The 17,637-nt window shown below is 40.9% G+C and overlaps 1 protein-coding gene across 3 annotated transcripts in view; it reads right to left on the reverse strand.

Annotated features, from left to right (window-relative positions):
* LOC115362021 (synaptotagmin-2-like) overlaps nt 1-15,766 on the reverse strand; it is a 35,978-nt gene extending 20,212 nt beyond the window's left edge. For 2 of the 3 annotated variants that reach the window (XM_030055784.1, XM_030055782.1), the window contains exon 1: nt 10,891-11,034. The gene's annotated coding sequence lies outside the window, so the exon portion shown is untranslated. Of the gene's footprint in view, nt 1-10,890; nt 11,035-15,720 lie in introns of those variants that run through there. The other variant, XM_030055783.1, reaches the window with a different exon arrangement.
* Nucleotides 15,767-17,637: the final 1,871 nt, after the last annotated feature.

The following is a 17,637-nucleotide window of genomic DNA, read 5'->3' on the forward strand; positions in this document are numbered from 1 at the left end:
GCAAGTTAAAGACAAAAGTTTTAGGCGAATTTTCAGGGCTGCTCCACTCTAGCCGCTCAGGAATGTCAAGAATGCCACTCTAGCTCAACTCCATTAGTGTGTATTGCGTCTGGAATTCCAACTTCAAACTGGAATTGCGGAAAAACGGAATGTCGGATCGGTCTGAAAATCGAAACCCTGCTTCTTCTCAATAAGACGCACGTTTTTCGTATTTGGTGCGTGGACGCAGGTCCAAAGCTGTGGGCCCTGGAGCCTTCCAAAGTTTTGGCCATTCATTTCCTATGGCCGAAATTTTCAGGAAAATGGGAATTTTGGGAATTCCGTAAGTCGGATTCCTTAGAAAAGTAATAGCACACTATTCCCGATCAGGCCGCACATTTTCCCAATTCATTGTGTGGGCCTAAAACGAAAGCTGTAGGAGGAGTTACGGTCCAAAAAAACGGACCTATAAATAAATAAAGAAATAAAGAAATAAAGAAAGAAATAGTAGGAACAACATGAGTGTGCAAGCTGCAGCTTGCCCACTAATAATAAAAATAAGAAATATGCAAGATAATAAGATGTGTTGCCTTTTCAAGGCAAGCACATAAATAGTCATAAAAAGGGTGAGATATGAAAACATAAGCAAGTAAATAAATAAATACTCTAAACAGTGGAATAAAGTAAATTAAAGTTTAAGCGAGATAAAATAATTAAATAATCAAAGAGAGAAGAGGTATAATGAGTGAGTGAGTAAAACCAGAAACAGAAGGTAGGCTATTAAAAGGAATAAAATCCAGAACATAAAAGGATAGACCAAGAGGAACAGACTAAAATAAATAAATAAATGAATGAACAAATAGACAATAAATTTTAATTAAAAGCCAGGTAGGCTTTGAGCTTGTGTTTAAAAATATCCTCGTTCTCTGGTGGCCTCAGGTCCTCAGGAAGGCTGTCCCAGACACTTGGACCAAAGCACCGACCACAGCCGTGGGATTTTGTTCTGACTTTAGGAAAAATCGAAAGGCCGCTACCAGAAGACCTGAGGGTTATGGTGGGCTCAGAGGATAAAGGCAAATCTGATAAATAGGTAGCACCAAGACTGCTAAAAGCTTTCTAAACCAATAACAGGATCTCAAAATTAATTCTGAAGCAAACAGGAAGCCAGTGCAGAAACTTAAAAATTGGTGTAATGTGTGCTCTCTTTCTGGTCTTGGTCAACACACGAGCAGCTGAGTTATGTGGTAACTGTAATTATGCTATTTTCTCCAGACAGGAAAGCATTGCTATAGTCAATCTTGCACATAATAAAGGCATGCATTAGTGTCTCTGTGTTGGCCTGAGAGAGAAACTACTGCACTCTGGCAGTTCTTCAGAGGATAAAATGGTTTCCTAGTTAGGTTTCTAATGTGAGGGTCAAAATTAAGATCTGAATTAAAGATAATTTTTTATGTGTTGACAGGGTTTTAATTCCAGTGCTTACAGTTTTGCATTCAGTTCATCTTTCTGAGCTCCAGTACCAATAACCAAGACTTTAGTTTTGTCCTGACTGAGCTGCAGAAAATTCTCTTCCATCCATATCTTGATATCTAAAGCACATCTGCTGGTTTGGTGTCACCAAGAGACACAACGGTGTAAAGCTGTGTGTCATCAGCATAGCTATGAAAATTTGTGCCACGCCTCCTGATGACGTTTCTAAGCATTAGCAGGTTAAAAAAATATAGCACCTGCAATTGAACCTTGAGGAACACAATTCATTTTATTGCTTTTAAATGAAAAATTGTCTATGCTTAAAAAAACATATTCTCTGTCGGTATTATAAGATGTAACTCCATTAAGAATAGTATGAGCGAGGCCAATCAGAATGCGAAAGAATTGAGCAATCTATTGTGTCAGCGATTACCAGATTGGTATTTTTCTGTAGTATTTCATAAGTATTTTGGAGTTCATAAAATCATTTAAGGAAATCTTCATCCAAAAAGCTATGAACTGTTTTTCAAAAAGGGAATGGGATCCAAAGAGCAGGTTGTGTTTTTTTAATGGGGAAATAACTTTGGCAGGCATTTCAGCATCAACCAGGAAAAATTCCTCCAATGTTTTCTCAAAGAAAAATCAGAGATCCTGGGTATTAAAATTCTTAAGCTGATATTGACATACACTTGATCTAATAGTGTATTTTATCTCTGAAGTGGACTACCAACTCTTCATATTTGGAGGTGGTAAACATACTGCTAGATTAAAAAAAAAAAAAAAAAAAGTTAATTAATTAGTTAATTAAATGGTCAATGGTTGAATAGAGGATTCAGGGTTATTCTGGTTGTCGGTCATCAATTCTGAGAAGTGTGCTTGTCTTGCATGTTTGATTAGCATATTGTAAATAATCAACTGTTCACAGAAAACTTGATAATTGATGAGTAATTTATTATTTCTCCTTCTTCTGTCTGCTGTTGGACAGTTTCTCTTTAATTGTTTAAATTTGTTGTTTCTCCACGGAGGTGTCAGATTAGAAGTTGCCTTGTTTAGTTTAAGTGGTGGAACTGTGTGAAGGGTAGAGCGTAATTTACTGTCAAAACATCTGCAAGAAAATCACAAGAGGATGGTAGAATGTTTGCAGAAGTGACATGCAAGTGTCAATAAAATTTGCACCCACTTCAGTAGTAAGATAACATTTCCTGACAGTTCACTCTGGAATACCCTGCTGTATAAAACTATTAACAGTAAAATAACAATAAAAATAAAAATAAAAAACACAAATTGATGAGATGCCTATATCCATAACTGAGGGTGGGTTATTAGAAGGTCTAGTGTGCCCTCTGTTATGAGTAAGATGAGTAGCATGTTTCATAAAATTCATACAGTTCATCAAGTTAAAAAAATTCCAAAGCAAAAGGGTCTCACTGATTGTTCATGTGCAAGTTAAAATCACCTAGAATAATAATTCTGTCATAATTGCAGTGGATAACTGAGATTACTTCTAAGAAATCTAAAATAAAACAGGAGCATCATACACAGTATAGGGTTCTGCTAAAAACAATGGAGTGATATTCAAAATATGTTCATTCAGGCATTAAAAGATGCAAAGCACTCACCCCATCCTAGTTTTTGATGCATTTCCCTCCTTGTCTATCCCTCACATCAGGCTATGCCAGGCAAAATTTAATTAACATTCATGGGTATGTGGTTGAGCATTATTATCTCTTCCACTCTGAGGCGACAGAGAGGAGGGACTGCAGAGACAGGGAGTTACACTCTTGTTTTATGACAGCCATTAGTCCTGCTTCATAGCCAGCTCTTACCACTCACACTTGGTAAATAAATTATTTCTTTCCCCCAAAGAAAGCTGCCTTAAACCCTCGGAAATTGCCTCCTAAAACTCTGAGGGATCTGTGCATAAATTCCTGATGTGTTCTTAGTCCCTCAATCGATAGATAGATAATTTCATAGTTACAGCACTTGCTGCTTGCTATGTATGTGTTATATCCTGGGAACTTTGGGAGTAGTTTTAGTTTCAGTGGTTGAGCCCCGTATCCCAATGTGCATCTCATTTCATTAGTATTTGAGCCATCAGTATAAGTTGAAACAAAATGGCTCGGCTCCATGGCCCGCAGCAGCCTGGCTATGGGCATGATCTGGCCCTTATCACTAAACACACTGCTCCGAGTTGGATGGGGATCAAGGACTTTTATCTTTGGTGCACAAACAAACTGGGTATATTACCCCCATGCATTACCACTGCAGCTGCACTGAAATCAACTGTGGTAAATAAAGGTTAAATGTTTTGCTTAAACTCTACCAGCTAAGGCCTATGAAGATTAAGGCTGGTGGCTTGAGGAGGAATTGTGCTCTCTTTAGATTATTAAACATGTGCGCTGGACAAAGTCGCCATGGTCGACTCGGGAGGAAAACTAATGGAAACCAGGGGACGGTGTGTTTTCTGAATGAGGGCTTATTTAATTTTTAAGGTTTGAAGCTGAATTTATTGCAAATATATCTGGCATTTCCAAATGTATTATACAGCTACTCTTGCTTTTGTAATGGTAATAAAGTTGAGACCACATGTTATATTTCCATTATGGTGGGATCCATTAGTTTGTCATTCATCCTTTAAAAGTACTTAATGTACAAAATATTAGAGAAATCTCCCTAATGTGGATTGTGCCAAAGCGGCTTAAAAATCCTTCCCTAATTTATCTGCTTCTCTTTATCTACATCGCCTTTGTGATTGCCTCAGATTTAATAAAGGAAATAAATAAGGGATAATGACTTTTACTTGGATTCAGCTCATTAGCGTACTTCACAAAAAGTTTAACTGTCTCTAATACTATGCGCAAACAGAGTTCATGACCGCATAAATCAGCTGTGTTGTTTTCATTTCATTTGACTTACAGTATATTTGAGAGCCATTTTTGATCATATGTGTGCATGAAATACATCAACATGTTTTAGCCATAAGTAAGAGTAGTAAGGCACTTTTAAAAATATTCTTTGCTTAAACAAGCGTGCTGATTGATTATCACATCAAATTATGTCTTTATTTTGAGTACATACTCTTGAGAAAAATACAGGTCATTTAGAAATGCCCACATATGCCTGGAGGCTAAGCACTCTTGCTTAATTATCCTTCCCTTGTCAAACAGAAGAAGAGTCCATTCTTTCTGATTAGTCTCTCAGACTGAACATGCATATAGAAAATTCCGTATCAGAGGTCATATATGTGATGGACCAATGAGCATGTACAGTGGTGTGATGGGATACCCCAGCTTGCAGGTAATCCAACTGCATGTGCAGGCGTGTGCACTTAACTAAGGGCTTATTAGTATCTAAGTTGATTGTAAAAGAAAACAACCTCAGGAGAGTCAGCTTAAGTCATGCGGCTGTTTCATTACACAACAAGTACCATGAACAAGAATTAATTAACAAACTAGAGCCAGACGGACAAGGCCTTTGTTTTCCCCTGGCCCTGACAACTTGCCTCAATACCATTGTACACAGCTGCCTGCCAGTTGCCAATCTAAATTTGTGTGAGTGTATGTGCTTGATCATGTGGATATTTAAATATAAATATACATTGTGATTCACAAATACACAGTAAAATCCCTAGAAAGGCCGCTCTACTCACAAGAACACTGTTCACATTCAAAATGTCTATTTTATATGAACAGAAAATTGGTCATGGGAGCATGTGGCTGCAGCTTGGGGCAATTGTCAGGAGCACTGATGCGGCAAATTAATTATTGAATATTACGCATTGTGAAAAGGTTGTTGTATTCAAAGGCATTACATGGTAAACTATAGCAATGGCTGCTTGGATGTCACAGGGTTCCTGACAGTCAAACATTAACTGGGGGTCCTAAGAGAAAGAAAACAATCTAAATAATGTGACCCCACTGTAGGCGTTCAGCTCCCATTGAGGCCCCTTGCCATCTGTGACATTAAGGGTTATGTGTGAGTGGGTGGTGTGTTTGGCCTCCAGCTGAACTAGCTCACGTCCTGCACAGCTTCATTTCCTCTTAATCTCACTAAAGTGATTGCTACAGTAAGCTGTGTTGGATTTTTTTTAAAGTGCCTGATATAAGAAGTTAGTTTCTAACAAGGATTTTTTTCCTTGAGAGAATATTAATTTGATCATTTGAGATTTAGGCCACTGCAACCTTTATGGAAAGTGTTACTCTTTGACAGCAGGGTGGATTATCTGTTTTGTGTGAAGTTGTGTGTATTTACTTTTATTTTTGTAGTTGTGTGACTGTTTTCATTCAAATTGTGACGAGCTATTTTGGGTATGAGTCAAGCCACATAAGCTATCGAGGAATTTAATTAAAGAGTAATTTTTTCAAAGATACAAGAGTGCACTTGCATTTATGATAAATGTACTTGGAGCATTTATTCACAGAAATGGAAACAGAACATTGGCTCAACTAGCACTGAGTCACAGTTGACCAGTGACCTTTGTGGAGTCCATTTTAGCTGAGAATGTGTATTCGAACATTAAAGTGACATTGTTTTTTATTAGGCGCCAACTCAAGAGGGTGCATTACGCAGGTTTGATCATTTTTATTGGTGGTTGACTCATGCTGAGTGAGTGAGATTACAGTATGAGTAGGTTTGCTCCCTCCCCCCTTTTAAAGCAAGTCTTATACAGCACAGGATTATTTGTAATGATGTGTTATTAAATTAAAATGGGTAACTTCAGTCTCAATGTGTCTGTACTCCACAGCTGAGCTGAGATGGCGGTGTTGCTTCAATTAGAGATAATGTGCAGCTTTGTTCCTGAACCCATGCTACTCTATGGTAATTCACTCCTGCTGAAATGGACTCAGGGCTCCCACAGTCATAATGGTCTCATTTTGGCCAAGTTTTAATAGGATTACAGTGAGGATACTGTGATGGCAGCATCGCTCGTTATTTACCACCAAAGGATGAGATACTGCATGAAACTTGACCTGGGCTGAATCTAAGAGTGGAATTAGATGTAAAGGCTCTAATGTGTATGATGATAGTAGAACTGCAACAACTGTCATGGCTTCTATCATAAATTAATGGACCACATAAAATTTTTGGAAAATCCTTCAAATTCCTGACCTCTAACTGAATTAGTTTCAAAGATCCATCTACTGAGTTTGTGGGAGTGATTTAGGGGGAAAAAAGTGAGACTGCAACAACCAACCCCAGAGCGTTAAACCTTGCACATTTCATGAGGATTTTAAGAGCAGCTGCCTTACTTGAATCTATTTTTGTACCCTTTTCTTTTTTTCTATTCTTGTTTTGAACAAAACAGTGTAAAGATACACTGTGAAGGCCTTTCTTTCTTCTTCTTCACTTGCATGTGCAAACCTCACCATTCAATTGATTTCAACAAGCCTTGACAGTACAATGAGTGCTGAGTGTATGATAGAGACAGATTTCTGCAAGGTAGCCTACTGTAGTTGCAAAACATTCCCGGTTTTGTCATTTCATGGTAGGGTGCCAAGAGACTGGCAAAAGCTCCAGTAAATCCATTTAAACACAGCACAGTGCAATACTGGGAAGCAAACAGTGTGACAGAGCCAGATTTTAAAACTACTCCTGACCAACAGCCTTCCAGTCTTTTGCCACACAATAAAAGTGGAAGTATGCCAAGTATTTCACTCAGGTTGCTGTAATTTGCCTTACAGTAATTAAACATTTAAACTCTTCTAAGGAACTGTGGTTCAGTATTCAGCAAAATGCCTTTAACTCTCCCTTTTTATCTATTCAATAGCAAGATAAGTCTTCTTACTTGAGCCAAGTTGGGAGTTAGACTCTAATACAAATGGGAAGAAGCTGACAATAACAGAGCATCGATAAAGCCAACACTTTTAAATGGTTATTTAACCAACGTTCACTTAAGATTCTGCAGAAACAACAAATGACACTGTCTTTGCTCATTTAAACTGGAAAAATAAATTAATGTGCTTATCATTTTTCACAATAGCACCTTGGTGGAGAGCTTTTTGCTGCACAGTGATCTCCAGGCTGATACACAACAGGGCGGATGACATTTTCGCATTCACTCTGCAAATGATTTGCAACACTGTCATCAGAACTGATTAAGCAGCCCTCCAGGACAGGACATTTACAGAGGAGTCAAACCCTTGACGCAGCCTCAGAAATAAGCAAATGCTGTGAATGTGAACGCGTACAAATGACAAGTATCCGCAAGAGAATACGGCAACCAGTAAACACATCATTCAAAGACGTCTGCAAGGCGATGATTCCCTGATGTCAATAAAATGCAAAAGCGTCAGAAAATCCTGCAAGCAAGTGCAAGTATGACTTCAGAGCAGAGGGCACAGCCCAAGATAAGGATGTCAAAAGGGCCTTGCAGATCATCTCAGTGAAGAGAATTAGAGAAAAGCCTCTCCCTCATACATCCCATTGTGTGCTGACCCATGGGGCTGTCCCAAGAGGCTCATTTACAAACCTGCTTGTGTAGATAAAACAATGGTTATTTTCACCTGCAGCTGAATGTGACTCAGCTATTATCTGGAGGGATCCTTGAAAAGGAGGTGGGAGGCGCTACTGTTTGAATGCTGAACGAGGAGCTGCAGGGATCATTTACAGCCAGTTGCTATACATCCTCCCTCTCCCCCTTAGCACAGCCCCTTTCCCTGTCCCCTGATAGGTCGATTAATCATTCTGTCACAGAGATACTGACCCAATCTGCATGTAAGGCTGGGTGGAAAAAATGTGAAAGAAGAGAGGGCTTCTGTAGCAATGCAGATAGGCCACATCAATTGAGACGCACCCTTGTTATAAAATATGGCACTGGCCAAAATATGGAACTACAAAGAGACATGCGAGACTGAGATTAAAAAAAAAAAAAAAAAGGAATACAAAAGCTCTGCAAGTTAGGAAATCATCTGTTTTGACTGCCTCTGAACTAACTGGATATGTGTAACTTTCTGAAAATCAAATCCTGGAGCACAAACCCACCAAATTAAAGGATTTCCATGTGACAATGTAACCGTTACACAAAACATCTGTGGTATGATGAAACAAACTGAAAATGCCTTCCCAGATACTCAACAGCAATCTTTGCCTACCGCATGTTTTGTTCTCTCTGGCCATCCCAGATGCTGTCCTCAAAGGTGACACTGTTGGGTGGGGGGTGGGGGGGTGGGTGGGGGCAGATACAAGTCTCACAACAAAATCTGGCATGTTTTTCTCCCTGTACCAAAGATTAAAGAGTGGTGAAAATGCCCCGTCAGCACAGCAGGATGCTGTGACTGGTGACAGCGTCTGACCGTTTAACACTGCCACTCTCTGCCACCGTCTGCCAACAACACACCAACACATGGGCTGGGGCCAGGACTGGGCAGGCTCTGCTCTCTCACCTGTAGTGAGAAGCTGACAGCAGCTGAACAATCACAATGTTAGTGTGTTCTTGTTGTGCTAAAGGGTCAGAGGGGAAAATCACTGACTCATTCACAGAGTCCAGTAGAGCCAGTTTTGTCATTCTCAATTTTGCCCACGGGACACAATCAAAATACCTACGCAATAAGACAAAAAAGTATGACTGTGAGACAAAGGGAGCAGTGGTTCACCAGAAAGTAAGAAAACATGGGTGATGTGGGTGCAAGGGGGCACACCCACTCAAGAAATACACAGCTAGGGGAGGATGCAGGCAGCACAGTTCGAATGAGCCTCTTATCTTTCTCTTTTTCTTTGAGCAGTTCCAGCTTTTGGTCACCAGCTGCCGTTTTGGGGGAAGGAGCTGACGGAAAAAAATACGATTGGTGAACTTCAAAGCATCCTCTCATTTCTCTGGTTCTGTGTGAGAGACTGGGAAAGTATTTCTCAGTGTGAAAGCCAGTGGGAGCGGCAGCCTGAGGTATGGACTTAATGAGCCTGCCCGAATGTTTTAAAGCCAGACGAAAAAGAAACCTTTGGAGCACTCTCAGTATCAAATAGCATTCTACACTCTGCATATAGGAGAGGTAAACATGGAGATTCTCACCAGGAAGCAAATGAGTGAATGGGGGAAGTGCTGTTGGCTGTTTGCTCCTGCCTTCTGGCACACTCAGTCACATGAAACATAAAATCTAGCTGTCGACAGCATACACCCAGCTGAAAACCTACTGTACATTTTCTTACATCCTCCCCACTGTGTTTGTTTATATTGTAGCCTATTCTGAAACCAGAACAGTCATGTGACCGCTCCAAATACAAGCCTTTGACTGTCTCTGATAATTACAACACCAGAGACACACTCTGGGGATAGAGTAAACCTGGTTTATATTTCAGGATGTCACTTCAGGACACAGAGCCCTGTGAAGTCAGAGGAACAAATGTTTGTGTTTGGGCATGCTGGAAAAATCACATTATATATGGATTTGCTTTGAAGGTTCAAAGAAGGGTCAAAAACTTGACGTTTTAAAGATTAGCACCTAGACTGGATCATAGGAATATTCGCCTATTTCTTTGGATGGTGTGAAGAACTTGAATTTTAAATTGTTTGCATTATGTAGTGAAGAATTTCGTCATCCTAGCCTGACTCGATCCTTAGTGCAGAGCCCTGAGAGTCAGCACGAAGAGGTACATGCAGCCCAAGATAGGTTTTGTCCTTGGTACTGTCCCCTCACAGTGCTGCCTGTGCTATATGTCCCACGGGAGACAGCATAAAAAAGAGCATCCTGCAGCACTTTATAAAATCCCCACCCCTCTCTATACTCCTCAGCATAACTGTCAACCCCTTTTTATGTCTGTCTCCTCTGTCTCAGAAGATAAGGTGCACCGTGGCTTGTGTCTCTTTTACTATATTTTCCAGATACAATACTGTAGACCTGGGGTATTTTGGTGTGGTGTGCTGTTATTTGGCTTCACTTGGTTGTTTCTCGGTGTTTTGGGAGATTGTGAGAGATGCCAGTGTAGCTAGAGGGGAAAGCAGAGCAGCTGTCAGCAGGGCAGCCTCCTGGACGCTCTCCAGAAAAAAAAGAGGTACTACACCCACCAGGCAGAGCTAAATGAGGCATGATCAATGAGAATAATCGAGATCCAGAGCTACGCCACCGTACAAAGGTCCATTCAACAATCCCTGATGTGGATTCACAACATAACCTACGTGCAAACTGTGTTAAGACAAGGCCCCTGAGCTAGATCCCAAGCATTACTCATCCTCTGTCTATTTCACAAAGCTTAACATTTAGCTATCAGAAAAGTTTGGACCACATGCACCAGGAAGTAACATGCACAGCTGAATTATATTAAAAACAACAAAACAAGAGAGTCCAAGTCAGAATGCAGCCCATCAAAATCTTCAACTACATGTGCAATAATCCCCCGTCTTGCTGCAACTTCGACACCGGACAGCATCCCTGCATCCCTACAGTATTCCCTTTTCCTCCAATGAAGTGTTCAAGCAATGCTGAGAAGAGAGTTGGAATACACCCTTACCAGTACTACAGTATTTCCTTAATCTTATTCTCCACGACAGGCTAACCCATTCACCAGTGAGGCACTTAGGGTTAATGTTACAATGCCTTAATAACGTCCCTCGACCGCTCTCCCATCAGCACCAGAAACTGCAGTCCTCCTCGCGCTGTTTCCACTGCAGCACTACTCGCTCTGCCGTACACACACACACTCACACACACATGCACACACACACTCCACTCATTCTCTCTGTGACTACCCCCACCTCTCCTTCTCTCGATCCCCTCCTCCTCTCCCTCTTTCTACTCTCTCTCTCTTTTCGCTCCCCCCGCTGAATGGATCTCCCCCTCCCCGTTCCCTTTCCCTTCCCCTCGCTCTTTCTCCATCTTCTTCCCCCACCCTCCCTCCCGCCACTCCAGTGCTCACCGCTCAGCCTGCTGATTTGTGATGCTGCTCACAAGGTGCTGTATGCAGCACTCTGTGCCCCAGTCCGTCACATAGGGGCAATCCAAAAGAATCCATATTCTGTACTGTCCAACCGACAGCCAGACCTTAATTCAAACAGCACCTCTGGGGACTCCGCAGAGCTCAGCCTGCCAGCCCTAAATATGCTCCAGTGCATACCACACAGGCACTGTATCAAAAGAGAGTGATTGAAAACAAGTAATTGGAAAGTGTGAAATAGTTGAAATTGAAAGAAAGGGGAAAGGAAAAAGCTTATTGTACTGCTCGTATGCTGTATGCCTAGCACAGCAGCAGGGGTGACTATTGCTGAGTCTCTCTCTCTCTCTCTCTCTCTCTCTCTCTCTCTCTCTCTCTCTCTCTCTCTCTTTCTCTCTCTCTCTGTCTTTCTCTCTCTCTCTCTGTCTTTCTCTCTGTATGTGTCTTTCTCTCTCTCTCTCTCCCTCTCTCTCCCTCTCTCACCATCTCTATCCATTTATCTGAATTATGCCTGTGCACTTTGTGACTCACCACTCCCGTTGTCATCGAGGAAGATTTTAGCCATATGATCATGCCCAAATAGTGTGCAGGTTTATTACGACAGTAGTTATCAGGGTTATGGTTAAATCTTCCCTTCGTATACTATGAATGAACCTAGTGATGTTTGGCAACGATGGTCATCAGTATGGTCCACGGCTACGAAATAACCCAAAGGCTTTATAAAAACTGCAACAACAGCAAAATTCAACCATAGCAATGCTGAAGGAATGTACAAAATCATCGACAGCTTGATGGTTACAGTGAAGGCTCTGATCCCTTAAAGTTCTTTCTTGCATTGCTGTTTATATCCAATATGTTGTTTTTTTCCCTTTCCTCTGACAGTAGACATATTACTGTTTAAATCTTCTTGTTCAATGAATGGGTGTGACACACTGTCTCTTAACACCAATGCTACACCAGACAATTTTGAGCCCTTTGGGCTTTATTGTGTGTCACAGAGAATTATCATCTTCCCCTAAGTGAATCAGCCTCCTCATTGGCCAGTGATGAACACTTGAAACGGAAATCAATAAGGCCTCAATCACTGAAAATGGAAGGGAGAGAGATGGCTTTTTGCAATTTCAAACACACAAACAGAGAGAGGGGAATGTAATTTGTTCACTGTTTCTGGCAATACCATTCATTAGCACTGGATTCAAGCAGTACTGAATGATTGCTGACTTTGGATTAGACATTATCTGGTATTTATAGGTGCTGATCCAGCGAAACTATCCCAATAATCCTCATACAGTGAAAAATGGAAAAAGCACAACGCTTCATTTTTATAAGCAGAGAACGGTTTGATCCTAGCATCTGTCCAAAGTCCTTACAATTCTTTCTCTCGCTACACGATAGTCTCAAAGCAGCAACTGAAAGCCCTCCAATTGTGCAGGTCAACAAAGCAAAGGTAACTTTAAGATTATGGAAGCAGATCCAGGAAAGATGCTGCTTCCACACATCTAGCAGAAGAACAGACTTTAATAAGTGCTGTTTGGCTCATTTTGACAGTAGGATGGCGACTTTCCATTGAAAACTGGAGCACATGCAATCTTTTTTTGTTTGTTTGTTTTTTTTTTTTTTCTATCCATATTAACAATGTGGTGTGATGTCTACACTGTGGGTTTTTCTGTTACAGCTACAAAAGCTAGTCAACCCTGTATTCCTTTGTGCACCATTTTACACACTGTAAGTGATATCTTACAGCCCAGTGCCCTGAAACCCATGCAGGTCTGATTCAGTGTCTCAGAAAGAGCAGCCTATTGATCCAACCGAGATTCATAACACACTATCCATCGTGAGTAAAACTGGTACCTGTCCTGAGAGATATGAAATACAGGGAAAGGATAGTGATTTGTAGGAAAAGATGACAATTATGTATGTTCTTACCATATTTCTGTTTGAAGCTTTGCTAGATACAGCTACCTGCCACTGCACACATCAGATATACTAGTAATCACCATAATAATTTCATTCAGAAATAACAGAAATAAAAAATAATAATAAAAAAATAACCAAAACATCTTAATCAGACTGAACCTTACTTCCAGCTAAACAGGACAAGTCTCTGGAGAGATTCAGTGCAACTTAGAATGCATATTTAATAAGGTATGCCTGTGTGCGCTGTGAAGACTAACTACAGCAATATGTTGGAGCTGTTCATTCAATGACTGAAGGAAGTCATTAAAATGCGTTATGCTCAGCAGCCTTTTCTTTAAAATCACATGCATTGCCATGTGTTTTACCAAGCAACGATCAAAGTCACATGGCTATGGTTTAACAGTGATTTCATTTCAGAAAGACACAGCAGAGCGAGCTTTGAACCTTAGAAGGAAAGAAGACAAACAACACCGTCAAACAAAAATAGAAAAGAAAAAAAAATCAATCCTTTTTGCTATATGCAGGTGACATATGAACAAATAGCTGCGGCATGTGCATCAAATAATTTACAGTGGAACAAAGAGTGAAGATAGATGCTGATATATGCTACAATATGCAGCACACATGAGCACACACGCAAAGGCAGCATCCAGTATGCCTATTTATCATGTGAAGTCGCCGATGATTCATGCCTATGATGGCCCTAAACATATCTCTGACACATTGTTGCAGCTCCCCAATCTCCAGCAAATCTTTTTTTAGGGGAATGCCTCCTACATGTAAATGTGGAAAATGTGCGATGTCGGGGCTGGTGTTAGGGGATTAGATCTGGCTCTGTTTCTGTGCTGGGATGTGGAGGTGGCAGAAAGTGAGGAGATGCCACGAGGCAGTGACTTGACAATCTATTTCGCGACATATCCGGCTGCCAAGGCACAATACCTTTCATATGTGTTTGGCCCACTTTAGATTTAACAGGGTGACAAGGAAACCCGCATTATAGCTGTGTTTGTCTAATCTGTTCATCTGAGCTCGCCAGATACATGACGCCTGTAAATGAATTTCCGAAAGATTGAAACATGAGATGAGGCTGAAATCATGTGTCTTCTGCACAGTTGAAAAAGCTAGCCTCTACATGTCTGACCCCCAGAATAATGGTGTCAAATATATTATAATAATACTGACTCTTTCTACTATGGACATCAAGTGTACAGAATGCAAAATAAAGAAGAGTTGCATGTCTCCTCTCAACATGTCTCCTATGCTAATGGTTTTGCATATTCACAGACCAAAACCAGTCCCCAGGGTATAAAATCCCATCCAGTAGATGCAGACCTGATCAATGTTAATGATGAGGGTGCACATAAAGTTGCATTGCATGAATAATGTCAGACTGAATAGTTTCAGTAAAAAAAAGCAGCAGCCAGTATCTGTCTTTCTGAGCACGGCCGTTGTCCACTTGGGGTTTATTAGCTTGCTCCGGCCCCTGAGGCCCTACAGCTTCCATCACTCAAGGAAATGACTCTGATTAATCAGCTGAGTGCTAAAGAGTGCAGGGCATGCTGGAGACTAGCGCATAAAGGCCCTATGCTACAGTACATCATGCTTCACAGTGGGCTGCACCTTCATCCTCACCACGCCTATCCTCCTTATTACACTGCAGTGGGCTCCCTCCTCCCTGGCAGACAGAGCGCTTTTCTCACAGCAGATGGAAGACTTGGGAAAACCCACTGCTCTAGGTTTCATGCTGACATCTAGTGGAGTCCAAAACATGTGATTATGCAAGGCTCAAAATCATGCACGCTAATGTACTGTACATTTAATATTAGCCTTGCACGCATAAACAAAACGATTCCTCCAAGGTTAATATTCGTTGGGTTTGAAGCGATGGAATCAACATGCTAATTAAAACTAATCATTCAAGACAAAGAATTAATTTCTAGTCTAGAAAAAACTTAATGAATCAACACAATTCCACCATTCAGGTCAATTAAGTGCCTCTCTCCAGGACTCATCAGCGTGATGTATTGCTGGACAGTTTCGGAGAGCATCCAGCCATAGTCCGCCATCTGGGCCATGCCTACAGTGGACAGTAGGGATAAACAGGCAAATGGCTTTCTGAGACGACTAAGAAGGGATGATTTCTCTGAGAGGGGAAGCTGCAGAGGACGGCAGCATGTAACAATGTGCAGTGAGCTGTCTCCAGCTAAAGAGGCCAGAGCCAATCACAGCGATGACACTGGCTGCTCTTACCAAGTGGAGAATCTCCCTCCCACCCCCATCCTCTTTGTGCTCTCTCTCTCTCTCTCTCTCTCTCTCTCTCTCTCTCTCTCTCTCTCTCTCTCTCTCTCTCTCTCTCTCTCTCTCTCTCTCTCTCTCTCTCTCTCTCTCTCTCTCTCTCTCAACCTCCATCGGAGTTCATGTACAGCACTGGCCCAGAGCTTGAGTCATATTTACTCATGCACAAACTTTCTCTTTTGCTGATGGGATACTTACAGCCAAATCTTGAATCTTGATAGGTGGGTGGAAAAAAAATCACAGTGAAAACGTTGTCAGTCGGAAACAGGGGGGGGGGGGACCTGAAAGAGAAATGAAGACCGCTGTGTGAATCAACCGAGCATCTGTACATAAACAAAAGTCTATTTCAGCTCAAGAACACTTTGTTATGTCCAGCTTATGCCTGATCACATGGTGAAGGAAAAATGAGCTCATCCATGTACAGTTCCATGTACATGGAGTTATGTAGATTATCTGGATTGAAATCCCTGAAAGAAAGAAGACCATTTTGTTGAGGGAAATGTAGGTGTTATGTAACTGATTCCTCATTTCTTGTGTTTCTCCGGTTCAATCTCCTCTGGTCCTGTAAAATTGTAGTGTATGACTCATTATCAGGCATGTATCAGTTGGCACGTCTACTAATTGAGGGTAGTCCATGGACTTAAAACAGAGGGTTACAGTCACTCACACCAACACTGCAATGAGCCAGCATGGCTAGAGCTCTGAAATTAACTTACAGCTAAGACAAAATTATAATTTCTGCTTGTACACTTTATTTTTACAGAAACACGTTATACAATAAAACCATTTTAAACCAGAAGAGGTATGTAAAGTATTGAGAGGTTTTGACGGCTGTCTCCCTCTCATATAAACATTCTGCTGTGTGCCTGAAGCCAAGAGTTTTGCTTCAAAAAGCTGGAGGACTAATGAATCGTAACTGCAAGCCGTCCCTTGCACGGATTATGGCTCAACACATTTATTGGAAATAATTCATTGCCATTATCCCAGTGCCACCCTAATGACTGTCTAATTGGAAAAAGGCAAAGAATTCGTTTGCTACCTGAGACATCTTTCCAATTCCCAACCCAAACACAGTTTAAACCTGAGTCAACATAGAATTTCATGCTGCATCTTAAATTATTGGAGTGTTGGACTCTCACTGTTTTCAGGGTTTACTTGTACAACTGAAATCATGACTCATGTATAAATATTTTAACATACTGAGGTGCTTTTCTGACAACAGCAAACCCCCCATTGTAATGTCTTTGGAATTGGGTAAATCAGAATCTAACCAAAGCAACACGTTTCCCTCCCTGGTCCTAGTTTACAGAGGTTTAGGTCAACAAAATGCCCCTCAGGTCAGAATGACTAAAGGTTTCATTAAGACCCTTCGACAGCCAGATACTGCACTTTATCTTCTAGAGAGACTAACTTCAATAAGAAAGCAAATCATGCAGAACCTCACACAAACAAGATTTATTTTGACTAGGGGCAACAAAGGAAATAAAATTTCTGGCACACCGAGCACGACTGTCTTTTTTTTTTTTTTTTTTTTCTGAGAAAAATAAAGTCAGACCTGATAATCAAGTAGCTAGGTTTGATCATTCGGGGTAAGAGATGTTTAAATAACACAGTAGAACAATCAGAATCCATGTTAGTTTTAGAAAGGTATAACAAGGCCAATCATATATACTTCCTGAATGTCTGCAAATCACAAGGTACTGACATGAAAAACAGTCCAAACTTTCACAATCAGTTAAATTCTGTCAAGGTTCTTCGGCAGCAGACCTCTGAGGATATTCTATTTGTGGCCCAATTTCCTCTCCCTATTTTTGAAAAACAATCAATTTCATGATTCACTGGACTTAATTGCTTTATTGTAAGTGTATCATGAAAGACATCCAGAGGGACAGATAACCAACTCTAATTTGTGCACTTCACTGAAGGAAAACAGTTCACACAAGAGGGTTTCCTCTGTTGTGAATCTGCCTGTCACCAGAACAGCTTTTTTTGTGTGTGTGCATTTTTTTTAATCTCTCAATCATGTGCACATGACATTTGCTTTGCTACACAGTGTCAAACCAGTTTATTTTCACCATAGAAACGCCCATAAGCAAGTGACAACCTTTAATAAAA

The sequence above is a fragment of the Myripristis murdjan genome, chromosome 7, assembly GCF_902150065.1.
Source record: "Myripristis murdjan chromosome 7, fMyrMur1.1, whole genome shotgun sequence".
NCBI lineage: Eukaryota > Metazoa > Chordata > Actinopteri > Holocentriformes > Holocentridae > Myripristis > Myripristis murdjan.